Consider the following 16,628-nt stretch of genomic DNA (forward strand, 5'->3'; position numbering starts at 1 on the left):
CCACCGGCAGGAACAAAAGATCCCAGATAAAGAGCCCCGGTTTCGGGTGCCCGTCAGGTATTGCAGCGCCGACCTGACGAGGGGCAGGCTCAAATGACGAAGCATGAAACCTAGCTTGCTGGGTGTGTGAGAGCCCTAGTTCCAACAAGGAGAACTCCCTCTCCTTTATACACACATTAGTGATCCACCTTGGATCCCACTACCGGCTGTGTTCAGTACCCCCTGATCACACTCAACCAGAGGAACTTCATACTCGTGTTTTGCAAAATGAGTTCAAAGATAACCTTTAGAAAGCTATCCTAGTTGTAGCTGTGGAGAGCAGTCTTCAGGCTTAATCTTGAAGGAATGTAAAGCAGCTTGTTTGACCAGAATATCATCTCCTGAATGACTAAATGAAAGGAGAACTACACAGTAGTTATATAAAAATATGTATTTATTAACATAACTATCTCTACTAATTCCTACACGAGATTAGAACGTAAAGCACACAATACTGTAACTATAGAACATTCGTAAGTAGCAAAATACACAGCGGGGTCCGGGGGAGACCGAAGCATATACTAAATAAATGGTATAACAATCACAACTGCAATATACACAGTGCCTAGGACACGTAGAATTGCTGGGACCCCAAGGAACCACCCAGAGAAGTGACACAGGGAACCCACGGAGGACGTGTTCAGTGAGGAAACAGGACAGCGTGCTCCATCCAACTCTATGGGAAAGTTGCAGTTGGAAAGTTAGAGTTTAAGCACACTTCTATGTAAAGTAAAGTCCACATTTGTAAAGCGCACAATCACCCGTAAGGGTCTCTAGGCGCTGGGGGCCTTCGGGAAGATTAAGCGAGCTATTGCCCAGAGTCACATGGTGCTGGGCTAACCTGCCGCCGGAGGCGGGGATCGAACCGTGGTCCCCAGATTCCAGCGTCAGTCACCCTGGCCGCGGCGCCACACCTCTCCCAAAGGGTGAGCTTGAAGCACACCCTTTGGAACATAGGAGGTTCTAAGGCCAACCCACCAGTAAGTACCAAAGTATCCATGTTACATATCCCGCGGAGCCGGGTGCATAGGAGTCAAGTGTTAAGCAAACCTTCTTTGTTTCCAATGGAGAGATGCAAAGAAGTACTGCTGCCAGCAAGGCGAAGAGTGTCCGGTGGAATCCAAGCCTAGATTCGAGGTGAGAGGAACCTGAAAGCAGAGGGGACAGAGTATGGGCCACGGTAAGTGACCAGCGGCTCAGTAGTCGAATGCCCACCAATGTCGGGTGCTTCACGTGTGAAGAAGGGATGCTTGACTCTGCAGCTACGGGGACCAGGAGATGTCGAGGATGAACAGGATCGGGAGGTGAGCTGTCCAATAAAGGATGTCGAGTGCTGAGGGATCGATGTCCAGCTGGAGCACCAACCAGCCTTGGCAAATGCACCCCACGCGGTCAGAGGAAACAGATTATGGTGTGAACCAGCAAGGTCCAGGGGACTCTCCAAGCAATGAAGAGTCAGGGCACATCTGGAGCAACCAGGTAAGCCCAAGAACAAACAAGGTGACCCTCGCCAGGACCCACAGGTCTATGGTCCAGGGATCGTGAGGAGACTTCAAGCAAGTTTACAAAGCACCAGCCCACAGAGCACTCGGTGAGTGGAGGCCGGATATCTTTGGAGAAAATACTGCTCGGGTTCAGGACTACATGAGTCCAATGCACAGGCTCAGGGATCACCATAAAGCATATGCACTTGCAAATATACGGGGTGCACAGTGGTTCGGGTTGCACGGCCCCCACGAGGGATACTGGTCTCCGAATCGCTGAGAGGTCAGATCTACCTCTTGGGCCTTCTGGAACCCATGTCCTGTGTTGCCAAAATATTGGGAGTCCGCAGGAGCTCTGGAGAAGCAAACAGGTCAGATGCATTTAGGTGCCTGCTGCTGCAGGGGAGTAACTCCTTTACTCCAAGGGAGATTCTTCAGTCGTGCAATCGATATGTAGGCAGTCGAAGTAGTTGTTTTCTTCTTAGTGGAATCTTGTCCAGGTAAAATCTAAAGTCCTGTAGTCAGGTAACCCACTTTATTCCCATGGGAAGGGGTTGGACGGATTCTGTGGACCCTCCTAGGGGAGGGGCACAACAGAGGGATGGCTACACCCATGTCCTTTGTCGAATTTTGCACAAGAGCAGGAGCGAATGGCTCCCAGAACTGGTTTAAGCTGGACTATGCACATGGGCACCAAATGTGCCCCCAATGCAAACTTTCTGGCACTCTCCGTGTGCACTCACCCAGCCCTAATACACTAAATCCTGTCTGAGAGGTGGTCACGACTCCCTGTGACAGGATGCCTATTGTCATGCCTTCCACTGCTCGAGTTTGGCTCAGCAGCAGGAGAGCAGAATCGTGTCTGTGGCGGGCAGCATCCCTTTTGTGCTGCCCAGGTTGTGAAAGCTGGTACCGGGTAGTCTGGTGACCCACAGTAGTGGTTCTAGTAGGGTGAAATCATACCTCCCACAGTAGTTACTGGTGTGGAGGTATGATTCCAAGGTGTTTGACACCAATCAATTCATGTTTCCAAGCAGTTGTTTTAAAGTTAGCATTTACCGCAAGGTTATAATGCACTTAAACATATATGTCTGGCTGCATCACAGACTACCCCGGAGAATGGTCGCAGAAGGCTGCAGAGGGGCTTTGCTCATGCAGGGGCACCCTTTCATGTAAAACCATGCACTCTGCCTTCAGGATTGATAAGGCCTGCCATAGGGGTGACTGATACATGTTGTTTTTGTTTTTTTTTCAAATCATTTTTATTAGACAAGAATGAAGGAAAGTAAGAAAGTAAGTATAAATCAAAATACATACAATCATGGTTCTCACATTGTTGAGTCAGATAAAAATAAAAGTCAGATAAAAATAAAAGTAAGTCAATACAGAGTGTGATCCAGCACCACACCTTGTCGTGAAGGATAGACAAACAGTCATGAGGATGGTACATACACGTGAGATGACATTATACTACAGTAAATACATTAGGATAGGGTAGTAGATCAAAAACATAGTTTTGTGATACAATGCCAGCATACAGCGCCGTAGAGCAGATCGGTGTGGTCTTAACTGATAAGCGGTATTAAAATATACAATGAGTAAACAAATGTCGTGTTCCGTGTATCTTATTTCCATGTTACAGCTTGTGAAACCATAATGGAGCTCAACACTTACTGTTCAGCAGCTTGCTATTAGTGTAGTGTAATATAATAGTAGCGTACTCATTTGTGACTTGTCTCTGGGTGACTACTTGACGGAAATTCTAAAGGGCTTGGCGAGTATTGGACAGACTACGGTGGATCAAAAGAGAAGGAGGAAGCATCAAGAGTGGACCAGAGTTTTTTGTTGGTGACTTGCCATGGCGAAGAGTGTAGAGCAGGGTTATCTACTCCTCTGAGGCAAGACAACCATTCTCTCCAAGCAGCGAAAGAGACCTCTGAAGCAGTTTTCCAATGGCAGAGGACAACTTTGCACGCTAGGGTAAGCAGCAGGTCAAGGAGTTGGCGATCGTGGTCCCTCGCTAACATCGGGTCAATGGCTCCCAGAATTATGTAAATAAATTCCCTCTGTGGTTTAATGTTAAGTATGTGTTCAATGTAGTCAAAGACGTTAGACCAATATTTGTGTAGCATAGGACATTGGAATAGCATGTGTGGCAGTTCACCATCTGCTAGGGAGCAATTCCAACAAGTGGGGGAGTCTCGTAGATTAAGCTTAAATAATCTTTGTGGGGTCCAGAATACCCTGTTGAGTATCATGTACTTAGTTTGCGCAAGGATTGGTGATACTTTGTGTGTGAGGGCTGAAGCATGGATCCTGTCCCAGTTAATATCTATGCCCATACTGTTAGGTTCTGCCTCCCACTTAAGCTCATTTCGTCTCATTGATTTGCCTAATGTCGGTGAAAGCAGTTTATACACTTTCGAAACAAAGTGACCTGTAGATTGTAGGCGAGGGAGCGCTGATTTTAACCAGGGATCTGAGAATGTAAACGAGCGCGTGGACAAGGCGGACTTCAGTTTTAGAAATGCGTAAAAGTCAATTGGTTGGAGGGAATGTTTAGACTGGATTGAAGAGAACGGGATTGGCATGTGCTCATCATAAAGGTCCGAGACTATGTTGATGCCTTTATCTGACCAATGTTTCCAAGAAGGGGACGTACCATTGATCTTGATGAGGGGGTTACGCCATAGGGATGAGTAAGCCAACTTCTTAATCTGTAGGCCAGACTTGTGGGTTTGGTCTAGTCTGAGAAGAGCTCTCTTGGTGTTGAGCATAACGTACTTAGAGTGTGTAAGGTGTGACAGGTCCATGGTGAGTATCGTTGGGAGAGGAGCTTTGCCTATGATGGACTTCTCTATGTCGATCCACAGTGGTGTATAGCCGGAGCCTTCAGTGAACCAGCAAGTCCCTTGTTTGCACAGAAAAACGGTTTGATAGGTCCTGAAATTGGGTAGGTCCAGACCCCCTTTTATTTTTGGTAGTTGCAATTTCTTCATAGATATTCTGGGTTTCTTCCCTTTCCACAGGAAATTACTAAGTAACTTATCTATTTTTTGCAGAAAGTCCTCTGAGAAGGTCATAGGGAGCATGCTTGCCATATGATTAATTAAGGGGGTGACCATCATCTTTAATGTCTCCGCTCTTCCCCACCACGACAAGAATTTAGGAGACCATCCCTCCAGGAGTTTGTGAACTTTCTTCAGAAGTAGATCCTCATTGATTTTTAGCGTCATAATTAAATCCCTCTCAAACTCCAGGCCCAGGTATTTGAAGCTCTTCGGTTACCAGGAAAGTCCAGAGTCACCTAGAATGTTTTTATCACTCATGTTGTTTAGTAATTTAACCTCAGTTTTGTCCTTATTTAAGGAGTAGCCAGACACGCCAGAGAATTCCTCAATCGTGGAAAGTAAGGCAGGTATAGCTCTATCAGCCTGTTCACTTAGAACCAAAACGTCATCAGCGTAGGCTGTGAGTTTAATGATGCAATCATTAAATGAAATTCCTGGAATGTTAGCATTCTCACAAATTTGATACAGGAAGGGCTCGATAGCTAGGAGGAATAGGGATGGGGACAAGGGGCATCCCTGTCTAGTGCCTTGTTCTAGTTTGAAAGATGAGGAGAAAGCTCCACCAGCCCTCACTCTTGCAGTAGGACAGGCATATAGCGACATTACCATTTTAGTAAAGAAAGGACCCAGCTTGAATTTATGTAGTACGGCTTCCAAGTATGTCCAATCCACCTTATCAAACGCCTTTTCTGCGTCAAGTGTTATCGCAGTAGTGGGCGTGGAAAGGAGCTTAGCTTTTTCAATTACGTGGGCTGGGATTCTGGTATTGTCACTTGACAACCTGTTTTTTAGAAAGCCAGCTTGTGAGGGATGGATTAAGGACGGCAGTACTTTCTGGATACGTTGTGCTAGAATTGAGGCCAAAATCTTACAGTCTAAGTTTATTAGTGAGATGGGTCTATAGTTTTTGGGGAGCTTAGAGTCCTTCCCTTCCTTTGGTATTACGGCAATCACCGCTTCAGCCAGCCTTCCCTTTACCTTGCCCGTTACGCTAATCTCATGAAACAAGTTCAGAAGTGGGGGTGTGAGCGTTTCTGCGAAATTTTTATAAAATCTTGCCGTAAAACCGACTGGGCCAGGGGCCTTTCCACATTTAAGTGACTTGATCGCACATTTAACCTCTGTCTCAGATATCGGTTCATTTAAGGATTCTTGTTCTAAGGGGGTAAGTGTTGGTAGTTGACACTTGGAGAGGTAGTCCTCCACTCTCTCCTTCCTCACATTTACATTCTTGGCATATAACTTCTCATAGAAGCCTTTGAATAATTCGGCAATTTTAACGGGGTCCGAATTGTGGGTGCCCTTGTCATCTAATAGGGAATTGATCGTGTTTTTTTGGATTTTAAATTTAAGGTAGGCTGCTAACCCTTTTACTGCCTTATTAGACTCGCAGATTTTAAAACGTTTCCTCCTGTCTAGCCAGACTCCTGCTTTTTCACTAAGTAGTTTGTTATAGGTATATTTTTGGTTAGTCAAGTCATTCAGCACTTCCGCACTTCTATTGTTCAGGTAGTCGTTCTGGAGTTTAGAAATATCTTTTTCTAGTTTTAAAAGGGCCGCGTTATGGTTTTTATTTATTGCAGAAGTTAATTTTATGATGAGACCCCTAATGGTAGTCTTCAGAGCTCCCATCGGACGGAGTCAGTGGTGTCATCCTTTTTATTAATTGTTAAATATTCCTTAAGGGCGATTTCTATGGTGTCTCTGTGCTTCTCATCATTTAGGATGGTGTCGTTGAGGCGCCACAATGACTGACTGACTGTCGGTTTAACGTTTGATAGAGTTAGTGATATGCATGAGTGGTCGGAGACGAGTCTTGGTTCAATGTTTGTGTCTTCTATTCTAGCTACGGCAATCCTAGTTATGAATATATAATAGATTCGTGAGAACGAGTCATGTGGGGGGGAGTAGAATGAGTAGTCCCTACCATCGGGGTTCTGTGTATGCCACGTGTCTATCATGTTAAATCTGCTGCACAATTTAGTGAATTCCTTATGGGCCTTGCCTGGTCGGAAGGTGCACCTAGAGTCTCTATCCAAGGCAGGATCAAACGGAAGGTTGAAATCACCTGCTAGTATATGAACCGCTGAGTCCGGAATAGCGTCGATCTGTTTCGTAAGTTCTAACCAGAAAGACGGTTCATGTGTGTTGGGGGCGTATATCGTTGTAATGTAAAATTCAGTGTCATCCTTGATTAATTTCACCGAGATCCACCTGCCTTTCTTGTCCACAGAGGAGGAAACCACTTCTAGATTGGCCTTCCTTGCTAACAGCATTACCACCCCATTCTTCTTAGATATTGCTTCCGAACCCACCACTTCAGTAAAGAATTTGTTACGTAGGGTTTGGAAGTGTTTCGCTTCTAGTTTTGTTTCTTGTAGCAAGGCTATGTCTCCCTTTTGCCTACGGAGGTAGTCTAGTATTTTTTGTCGTTTAATCGGTTGGTTCAATCCCTTCACATTCAGTGAGAGTATTTTAAGGTTTTCTGCGGTCGTCGTCCCTATGGGAGTGTCTACAGTAGGAGCCATCATGTGTCATGAACATAATATTCCGATTTATTGTTTTGAGCTATAAGTCTATAAGTTATTACAATAGGGCCCAGGCACAATGGGTGCAATAGTACGCAAGATGCAATGTTAGCGTAGGTAAGAGCAGAAGTGGTTTCAAGTAGCACATTCAGTTGTAAAATAGGCTGTAAACTAGAAAAAGTAAGACATAACAGAATAAAATATGCAAAAACAATCCCCCCCTCACCCCTACCAACCTCCCTCCACCCACCACCCTCTCCCACAACCCTCCCCTCCCACCCCAATAGTAGAAAAAGAACATGGCGACTCGGGAACGACCGCGAGACCGCCTTCAAGCAGCTTACTCAAAACTAGTAGACGTAAGAGCTGCAAAATGCAATTCAGAGCAAAGATGTAACATGTACGTAGGTAAAAGACATAATAGCACTACACAAGTGATCTCTTAATAGCCTCTATGAAGACTGTAACAGTGGGGTTGAGGTGTTTCAAAAACAACTAATGAGACGCCCAGTATACGCAGGTAGTGGAACTTAATAGTACTAGAACAGTAATCTCTACAATAATCTCTACAATAAGCTCTGTAGTAACTGTAATATTAGAGTCTAAGCATGGGAATAACAACTGACGAGGTGCTCAAATGAGTCTTAGAACAGAGCGAATGAATCAAGAACGTGCTTGTAGAACAGTAACACTAGATGTCCATTTCTGGCAAGTATGAGACCACAACGTGGATTAGAGCCACTGCGCAGTGACTAGATCCATATCTTCACAGTGTATAGAACAAAATGATGAGCAGAGACATCCGATAGTGGGGGTCATGCTCAGATCTCAGTTAGTTGGACTATGAGACGTCAGAGAACAGGGTCCAAGTAGCGTTGGGATAATCCAGGGATCGATATCAGATGTTCACTTGACACCGGATGCAGTTGCGCCCATCAGATCCGGGGGGGAAACTTCCATATTGCCATCTCCCTTGCTGAATAGTAGGCGTCGTAGTTTCTGTGGGTCAGAAAACACATGGGCGACACTTTGGATTGTTACTTTGAATTTGGTCGGTCCGACAAAACCATACAGGTAACCAAGTGACTTTAGCTCTGGTCTCATTGCAAGAAAAGCTTTCCTGCCATCCATAGTTTCTTTACTGAAGTCTTGTGAAATAATTTTTTTTTTACCTTTCCATAGTACGTGGTTATGTTTGCGGACGAAGGTAAGTATCTGTTCAGTATGTTGAAACCTTAGCGGTTTGCACACTATTGCTCTCGGGCCTTTCTGGTCATTTGGTATGCGTCCCGGGACTCTATGTGCCCTGTCAAACTCTAGTGGCTGAGTGAAGGTTAGACTTGTGGCTTGTGTAAACCATTGTTCGAGGAAGGTTATGCATGAGCCATGGGATTCCTCTGATTTTTCTGGCATGCCAAAAATTCTTAGGTTCCCTCTTCTATTTCTGTCCTCCAACTCCGCAACTTTCCTTGAGAGATGATCAGAGGATAAGTTGAGTTTCATGAGGGCTCCACAGGTTTTAGTCTCGGAGTCTACCAGTTTGCTTATCCTGTTTTCAGATTCAGCTAGCCTCGAATTAATATCTCTGATGTCTTGTCTGACTGCCACTACTTCCTCTTTTGTGGATTTGGCCAGGTCTCTGACCTCTTCTAGTCTGTTCAAAATAGTTTCCATTGCTTCAGCAAAATCTTTTTTCCCTTTAAACGGGGAGATTGGCGTTGGCGGTTCCGACTTCAATCGTTTGAAGGTTTTCCCATTCTCTTTGTCCCCCATTTTGAGGGGGATGTCAGGGGTTGACTGTTGACTATTATTTCTCTTGTGAATAGCCTGGACCAAAAGTAGCTTGCGTTACGTGCGCCACCAATTATTTAGGAACGTCTCCGCAGGGTCTACAGTGCACAGATTTGCAATCAAGTTGTGGGTAATGATTTGCACCTTATTTATGGGATTGTTAGACTTCCCTGCGCGCCCGGCGCTTTGGCGTGGAGGAAAGACAATTCAAAGATTCGTTAGAATGCACACGCTTATCTCTGTATTAATATCCGTAGTAATAATATAAGGCTGTGACATTGAGCGTTAGAACCAGTCGCAGTCACAGATTTACATTCAAGCCTGGCGAGGAGTTGTGGGTAGTGATTTGCACCTTATTTAAGGGATTGTTAGTCTTCCCTGCGCGCTCGGCGCTCTGGTGTGGAGAAGAAACAATTCAAAGATTCGTTAGAATGCACACGCTTATCTCTTTATTAATATTCGTAGCAAGAATATAGGGCTGTGTCGTTGAGCATTAGAGCCAGTCGCAAAGCAGCAGCTGCCGCCATTTTGTGTGTTGTGTGACTCATGTCCTTGGTTGACGTGCACTGTAGACAGACACCGTCAGGCCCCCAGTTAGTGTGTAAATAAGTCTCTGGTATTGAGTGTAGATGGTCTCATTAGCCTCATGTCGGCAGCGCGGGTCATAGGAGCGTGGGCGCTGGGTGCCTCGGGTGAAATCGGGAGCGCGATCATTCCGCCATTTAAACGAGCGTTTCTTGGCGCCTTTTTCCTTCTTTTCCTTTATCAGCCAATATAAACGTGCTCAAGAAGCATTTTCTTTACTCACGGTTCTGTTGTAGTACGTATTGCAGAATGTGGTGCAAGCACCATCTTACACAGTCTGCTGTAGCAGGCCTGTCGTGTCATTTTGAATGGCCTCTCAGGGGTGGCATAATACATGCTGCAGCCCATGGGAGGCCTTTGAGGTACCTATGCCCTGGGTACATGGTGTGCCATATACTAGGACCTGATAAGGGGACCTCAGTAGCCAATCTGGAGTGTACCTAAAGTACATATACAACAATTTAAGGGAGAAAGAAGATAGCCCGGGGTCCTGGATAGCAGAATACCAGTCAGACTAGTCAAAAACAGAGGTACATCAGCAAAAAGTGGGGATAATATTAAGAAGCAGACCCTACTTTCCTATATAACCCCCGCCCTAAACGTAAGGACATTAAACAAACCTTGACCTGTTGAGTCTTCATGTTCTAAGTGAAAATATCTGGAGAGTCCGTCTGCATTGGCATGGTTACTCCCAGGTCTATGTTCCACTGTACAGTACATCCCCTGTAGGGAAATGGACCACCTCAGAATTTGGGGTTTTCACCCTTTATGGGTTTTAGCCATAAGAGGGGATTATGGCCTGTCTGAACAATGAAGTGAGTCCCAAACAAGGATGGCCTCAGCTTCTTCAGAGCCCAAACCACAGCAAAGGCTTCCCTTTCAATAGCTGACCAACATTTCTCTCTGGGGGTCAGCCTTCTGCTTATAAAAGCTACTGGCTGATCCTGACCTTCTTCATTCAGTTGTGATAACACAGCCCCTACCCCATGATAACACAGCCCCTACCCCAACTCAGCTACTTAATGGTGGCCCCTGTGGGGACAGGCGAGCAAGACCACTGACTCATTGTCAGTGAAATTGCTCCATCTCCCTCGCAGCTCCTCCATTAAGTGAGGCCGGCCCCTTCACTCTCGAGTGTTGGTGATCGAGGCCCTCCTCCACCCGCAGGTTTCGCTGCGCCTCAAATCCTCTTCTATATTTCACCTTTCTGCGCTTTTCTGCATCTCTGCTCTTTTGAGCCTTATTTCTCCTTATTTTCCCACTTTCTTTTATCTCCTTTATCCCTTATTTCCCCCGTTGCTGCCCCCGTGGCCCCAGCGCGACCGGCCCAATCCAGCTCCCCTCCCTGCTCCCTCCTCCCAGCTGTCCAGCCCTCCCTGGCCCCTACTTAATGGCGGCCGCTGCGGGGACAGGCGAGCAAGAACACTGATTCATTGTCAGTGAAATTGCCCCCCTCCCTCTCAGCTCCACCATTAAGTGAAGCCTGCCCCTGCACTCTTGAGTGTTGGTGATTGAGGCCCTCCTCCAACCGCAGGTTTCCCTGTGCCTCATCCCTGAGGGTGCAGTGGACCGCTGTCTCCTTCCTCTCGCTCTGCTCTTTCACTCGTTTTTCTGCCCTCTTCTATTTTTCACTTTTCTGCATCTCTGCTCTTGGGTGCCTTATTTCTGCTTAGTTTCCCTTCCTTTATCTCCGGTATCCCTTATTTCCCCGCATCTGCCTCCCTCGTGGTCCCTCCCCCCAGCCTGACCGGCCCGATCCAGCGCCTGTACCTCCTAGCTGTCCAGCCCTCCCTGACCCCTACTTAATGGTGGCCGCTGTGAAGCCGCACGCAGAGGGGGCTCCGCTGGCACACCAAAGGTGCGCCAAAGCCAGGCCTGCCTGTGCTCGACCGAGATCAGCACCAGGAGCCCTGGAACTCCGCCCCACCAAAGCTATGACCCAGTAACACTCCACACACTCAACCCAGACCGCAACAACAACTGCAATCTAGAATCACCAGCCAAGATCCACGGACCCTTCAGCTGTCACTGCTGCTGGCACACCGGCAGCACCACCAAGAAGACAAATCCAGCATAACCCGCCCACAAGAACACAACTAAACCGAAGACCCTGCAATTCATCCTCCTCAACATCCGATCCATCCACAAAGACACCACCAAAATCTCGGACCTCGTCGACTGCACCACCCCGGACGTAGAGTACTTCACCGACACCTGGCCAACACCCCCTCGGGACCAGTCACAGGCATCACCATCCCCCAAGGATACAAGATCTCCAGGAAGAACCGCCCCACCTGCTCGGGAGGAGGAATCACCATCGTCCACAAATCCAGCCTCCTCCTGAGCACAATCCCTGACAAACCCACAGAACTGATGGAACACTTTCACTTCAAGATACTGGCCAGCCCCACCGCCACCCTCCGAGGAACCCTCATTTACCGACCCCCTGGACCCGCGGACCCTTTGCCAACTACATCACAGACATCATCTCCCTGCAGGCCATCACATCCACCAACTACACCCTGCTGGGAGACCTCAACTTCCACCTCGACAACCCACTGGACCCCAACACCACATCCCTCCTGGACAACCTCCACAACATTGGACAGATTGTGACCAAGGCCATCCATTCAACAGGACACACCCTCGATCCCCTGTACACTACAGGAAACTCGATCACCTTCAGCCACATCACCGAACTCCCATGGACCGACCATCGTTGCGTCCACTTTACCTTCAGAACACCCACCATCCACAGACACCAGCACCTGCTTCCACGAATAAACTGGACCAAAATCACAAACGACCAGCTCACCTCCTCACTGAACAATTCCACCCCAAGCATCGCGGAAAATGACGACCCCAAAACCGCAGACCAAACACTGCATTGATGGACCTCGGATGGTGCCAATACCTTAGCACCCCTAAAGAAAAGCAACAATAACAATACCGGCGAGAAGAAAGCCGGATGGTTTACCACCGAACTTCGAGAGTCCAGACGCACTTGCCGCTGCCTGGAAAAGGCCTGGTGGAACACCAAATCCACAGAAGCACACAGCAACATCAGAGCCGCCACCAACGCCCACCATCAACTCATCAGCGAAACGAGGAAAAATGCAATTGAAGACAGAATCTCCACCCACGGCACAACAACAAGGAACTCTTCAGCATCATCAAGGAGTTCGCCAACCCTCCAGCGAGTCTACCGACATCCCTCTCTCAAAAGACTTCTGAGACAAACTCAGCACTCTTTTCCACCACAATATCAAGAGCATCTACGACAACTTTGATGAGGACAACCAACACATTGAACCCTCACCATCCATCCCGACACCGGGAAACTAGCGATTAACAACTGGACAGCCTTCACCACTGAAGGCACACTGTAGACAATGAAGTCAATCCACTCAGGGACCCCCCACAGAGCCCTTCCCCCACCACATATTCAACAGAGCAGCTGATACCATTGCACCAATGCTCCGCCACACCATCAACCGCTCCCTGGAGACCGCCTTATTCCCCGACGACTGGAAACACGCCGAGGTCAACCTCAAAGAAACCCTCAGCGGACCCCACTGACCTCATAAACCACAGACCCATCTCCCTGCTCCTGTTCCAAGCGAAAGTCATTGGGAAAGCCATTAACAGCCAACTCACTACATTCATTGAAGAACACAACATCCTTGACTCCTCCCAATCGAGCTTCAGAAAAAAACACTGTACTTAAACCACCCTCCTCGCTGCAACCGAAAAAGTCCGCACCCTACTGGACAAAGGAGAAACAGTAGACCTCCTACTCCTCGACCTCTCCGCGGCGTTCAACACAGTCTCTCACAGCACCCTATTACGCAGACTCTACGATGCAGGAATCCAGGACAAGGCCCTTGACTGAATCCGCTTGTTCCTGTCTGGCAGAACGCAGTGGGTCAGACTCCCCCCTTTCCTCTTGGACCCTACAGCTACCACCTGCGGAGTCCCCCACAGCTCTTCCCTCCGCCTGACCCTCCCAAGCGTCTACATGGTTCCACTCGCCCCCATCGTCAGAACCTACGGACTAAACATTGTGTCATATGCAGACGACACCCAACTCAACCTCTCGCTATCCAATGAGTCCAACACCGCCAGACACAACTTTCGAGAAGGCATGGAAGCCATCGCCAAATGGGTAAAAACCAGCTGCCTGCAACTAAACACCAACAAAACAGAAATACTCATTATGGGCCGAACCGCGATGCCTGGAGCAACACCTGGTGCCCCCCCAGCCTCCCCAAAGACCACACAAGCAACCTGGGATCGATCCTGGACTTCAAGCTCAAAATGGACTGACAGATCAACTCCGTCTCGTCTTCCTGCTTCCACACCCTCCACCTCCTTCATAAGACCTTCAAATGGATCCCCTCGATCACCGAAAGACCTTCACTCAAACCCTGGTCACCAGCAGTCTCGACTACGGCAATGCATTCTACGCTGGAATAAACAAAAAACTCACCTGCAAGCTACAGAACATCCAGAACGCCACCACAAGACTGATCCTCGACCTACCAAAACACTGCCACATCTCCCAGCACCTGCGCACACTCTACTGGCTTCCCGTTGAGGTGAGAATCAACTTCAAGCTACTCACCCACGCACACAAGGCCCTCCACGGCACCGTACCAGCATACCTGAACAGCCAACTCAAATTTAACACACCCCAAAGCACCCTATGATCAGCCAAAGTCTCCTACGCCGTAGTCCCCTACACCAGAAAGACCAGATCGGGAGGCCGCTCCTTCTCCTTCCTCGTGTCCAAAACATGGAACGCCCTTCCGATCCACCTCAGACAGACAACATCGATCCCTATCTTCGTAAGAAACCTCAAAAAATGGCTCTTCGACAGACCCACTCCTTGATGGAATAGAACCTGCAACCCCCACCCCTAGCGCCTTGAGACCTTTACGGGTGAGTAGTCGCACTTTAATGAACCCCTGATTGATTGATTGATTGATCAGTTTGAACAATGAATTATTTAGAATAGACAGGACTTTGCAGAATGGGAAGAAGTGCACATGGCCTGCTTCAGGTCATCAAATGCATTTTGACAGCTAACTGTCCACTGAACTTTCTTAGGCATTCTTTTGGAAGTTAAGTCATTCAAAGGGTCACTATGGAACTATATCCTTTGACAAACCTCCTGTAGTACCCAGTCAGGCCCAAGAAAGCTCTGACCTGAGTCTGGGTAGTTGGAGCAACCCAATCCATTATGTTGTGAATTTTGGTCTGCAATGTTTGACCCTGGCCTCCACCCACAAGGTCACCTAGGGTACACAAACTTACTCTGCCCTATCTGGCGCTTGGTGGCCTTGACAGTGAGGCCTGCCTTTTGCAGGGCCTCTAGAACATTTCTCAGCGGGACCAAGTGATCCTCCTAGGTGGAGCTAAAGACAGCAATATCATCTAGATAAGCGGCGCTAAAGGCTTCCAGACCTGCGAGAAACTAGCCTTTGAAATGTGGCAGGTGCATTCTTCCATCCAAAAGGCATTACCTCAAATTGGTAGTGCCCACTAGGGGTAGAGAATGCTGTTTTTGGTTTAGCTTCCTCAGCAAATCTGATTTGCCAGTAACCAGCTGCCAGGTCAAATGTACTTAAGAATTTGTCAGAGGACAAAGTGTCAATAAGTTCATCTGCCCTTGGAATTGGATTAGCATCAGCCCTAGTGACTGCATTGAGTCCCCTGTAGTCAACACAGGACCTCGTCTCTCTCTTACCACCCTGGGTGTGAGGTTTGGGTACTAAGACTACTGGACTAGCCCAAGGGCTATCTGAGGGTTTAATCACTCCCAGTTCCAACATCTTCTGGACTTCAGTTCTGATACAGTCCCTGATATGATCAGGTTGCCTGTAAATCTTATTTTTAACAGGCAGACTGTCACCTGTGTCCACCTCATGTGTACACTAGGTAGTCTGACTAGGAGTCAGTAAACACATATGTCTGTACTGATTGAGGACCTTCCTGCAATCAGTCTGTTGCTGTTCAGTGAGACTGCCTGCCAAGGCTACACCATCGACTGAACCATCATCAGGGTTCTGTATGAGGAGGTCAGGGAGTGGGTCACTCTCTTCCTCCTGTCCCTCATCAGTAGCCATGAGCAAGCCCTTGTCTTCCCTGTCCTGATATGGCTTGAGCCTGTTAATATGGAGCACCCTGTGAGGGCTCCTGGAAGTTCCAAGGTCCACAAGGTAGGTAACCTCTCCCTTCTGCTCAAGTAAAGTATGGTGCCAACTCCACTTGTTTTGGAATGCTGCTGGAGCCACTGGCTCCAATACCCATACCTTCTGTCCTGGCTGATAAACAGTCAAAACAGCCTTTTGTTCATGCTGTGCTGTCTGTAATTCCTGGCTAGCCTCAAGGTGTGTCACCACCAATGCCCATGCCCTTACAGCCAATGGGAACTGCAATTGTGGTAGACAAATGCACTTTTGAAAATCGTGGTAGGTGTGCTCCACTACCGCTGGGCCGGTCATTGATCGCATTTGAAAAACACTGACCTGGAACACCAATTGCAGCAGCTGAGTGCCACTTAAACAACCCCAGGGGGCTACATATGTCTGATAGAGAGCCAAACATTCCCACTGCTTCCAAACACTGCTGACTGACAATCTTCATCACCAACTGCTGCTGTTCCTGTCTCATGGACCCAGTGATGGCGAGAACTGAGAAAATCAGGGCCCGTCCCTTCACCACAGAGGAACTGGAGGTCCTGGTGACCGAGGTGCTCTCACTGTGTGGGAGGCTATATGGTGCTCCTGATGTCATAGTAAGTGTTCCAGATTGAAATCAGGAGAGTGCAGTGAGTGCACACATGAAGTTGATCTGCTGCAGTATGTGCCTGAAAGTGTGGATTTGTGTGATACACTGCCTTCATGCTGACTTCAGGTAAATGGAGGTTGTAGCCTGATTTCCACAGATCCCTGACTGCATTTCAGGATGGAAGGGACATGCAGTGTTTTTGCAGCCATACAGTGACACTGCTGTTATGAAAAGGGGAAGTCAGAACAGACATTGCCTCTGCTAATGGATGTCTGAGTCCATGAGGTGTTCACATGGTCATTTGTGACATTACAAAGACTATTCGTCCAGAGGGTACA

This window comes from Lissotriton helveticus, chromosome 4_1 (genome assembly GCF_964261635.1).
Source record: "Lissotriton helveticus chromosome 4_1, aLisHel1.1, whole genome shotgun sequence".
Classification (NCBI taxonomy): Eukaryota; Metazoa; Chordata; class Amphibia; order Caudata; family Salamandridae; genus Lissotriton; species Lissotriton helveticus.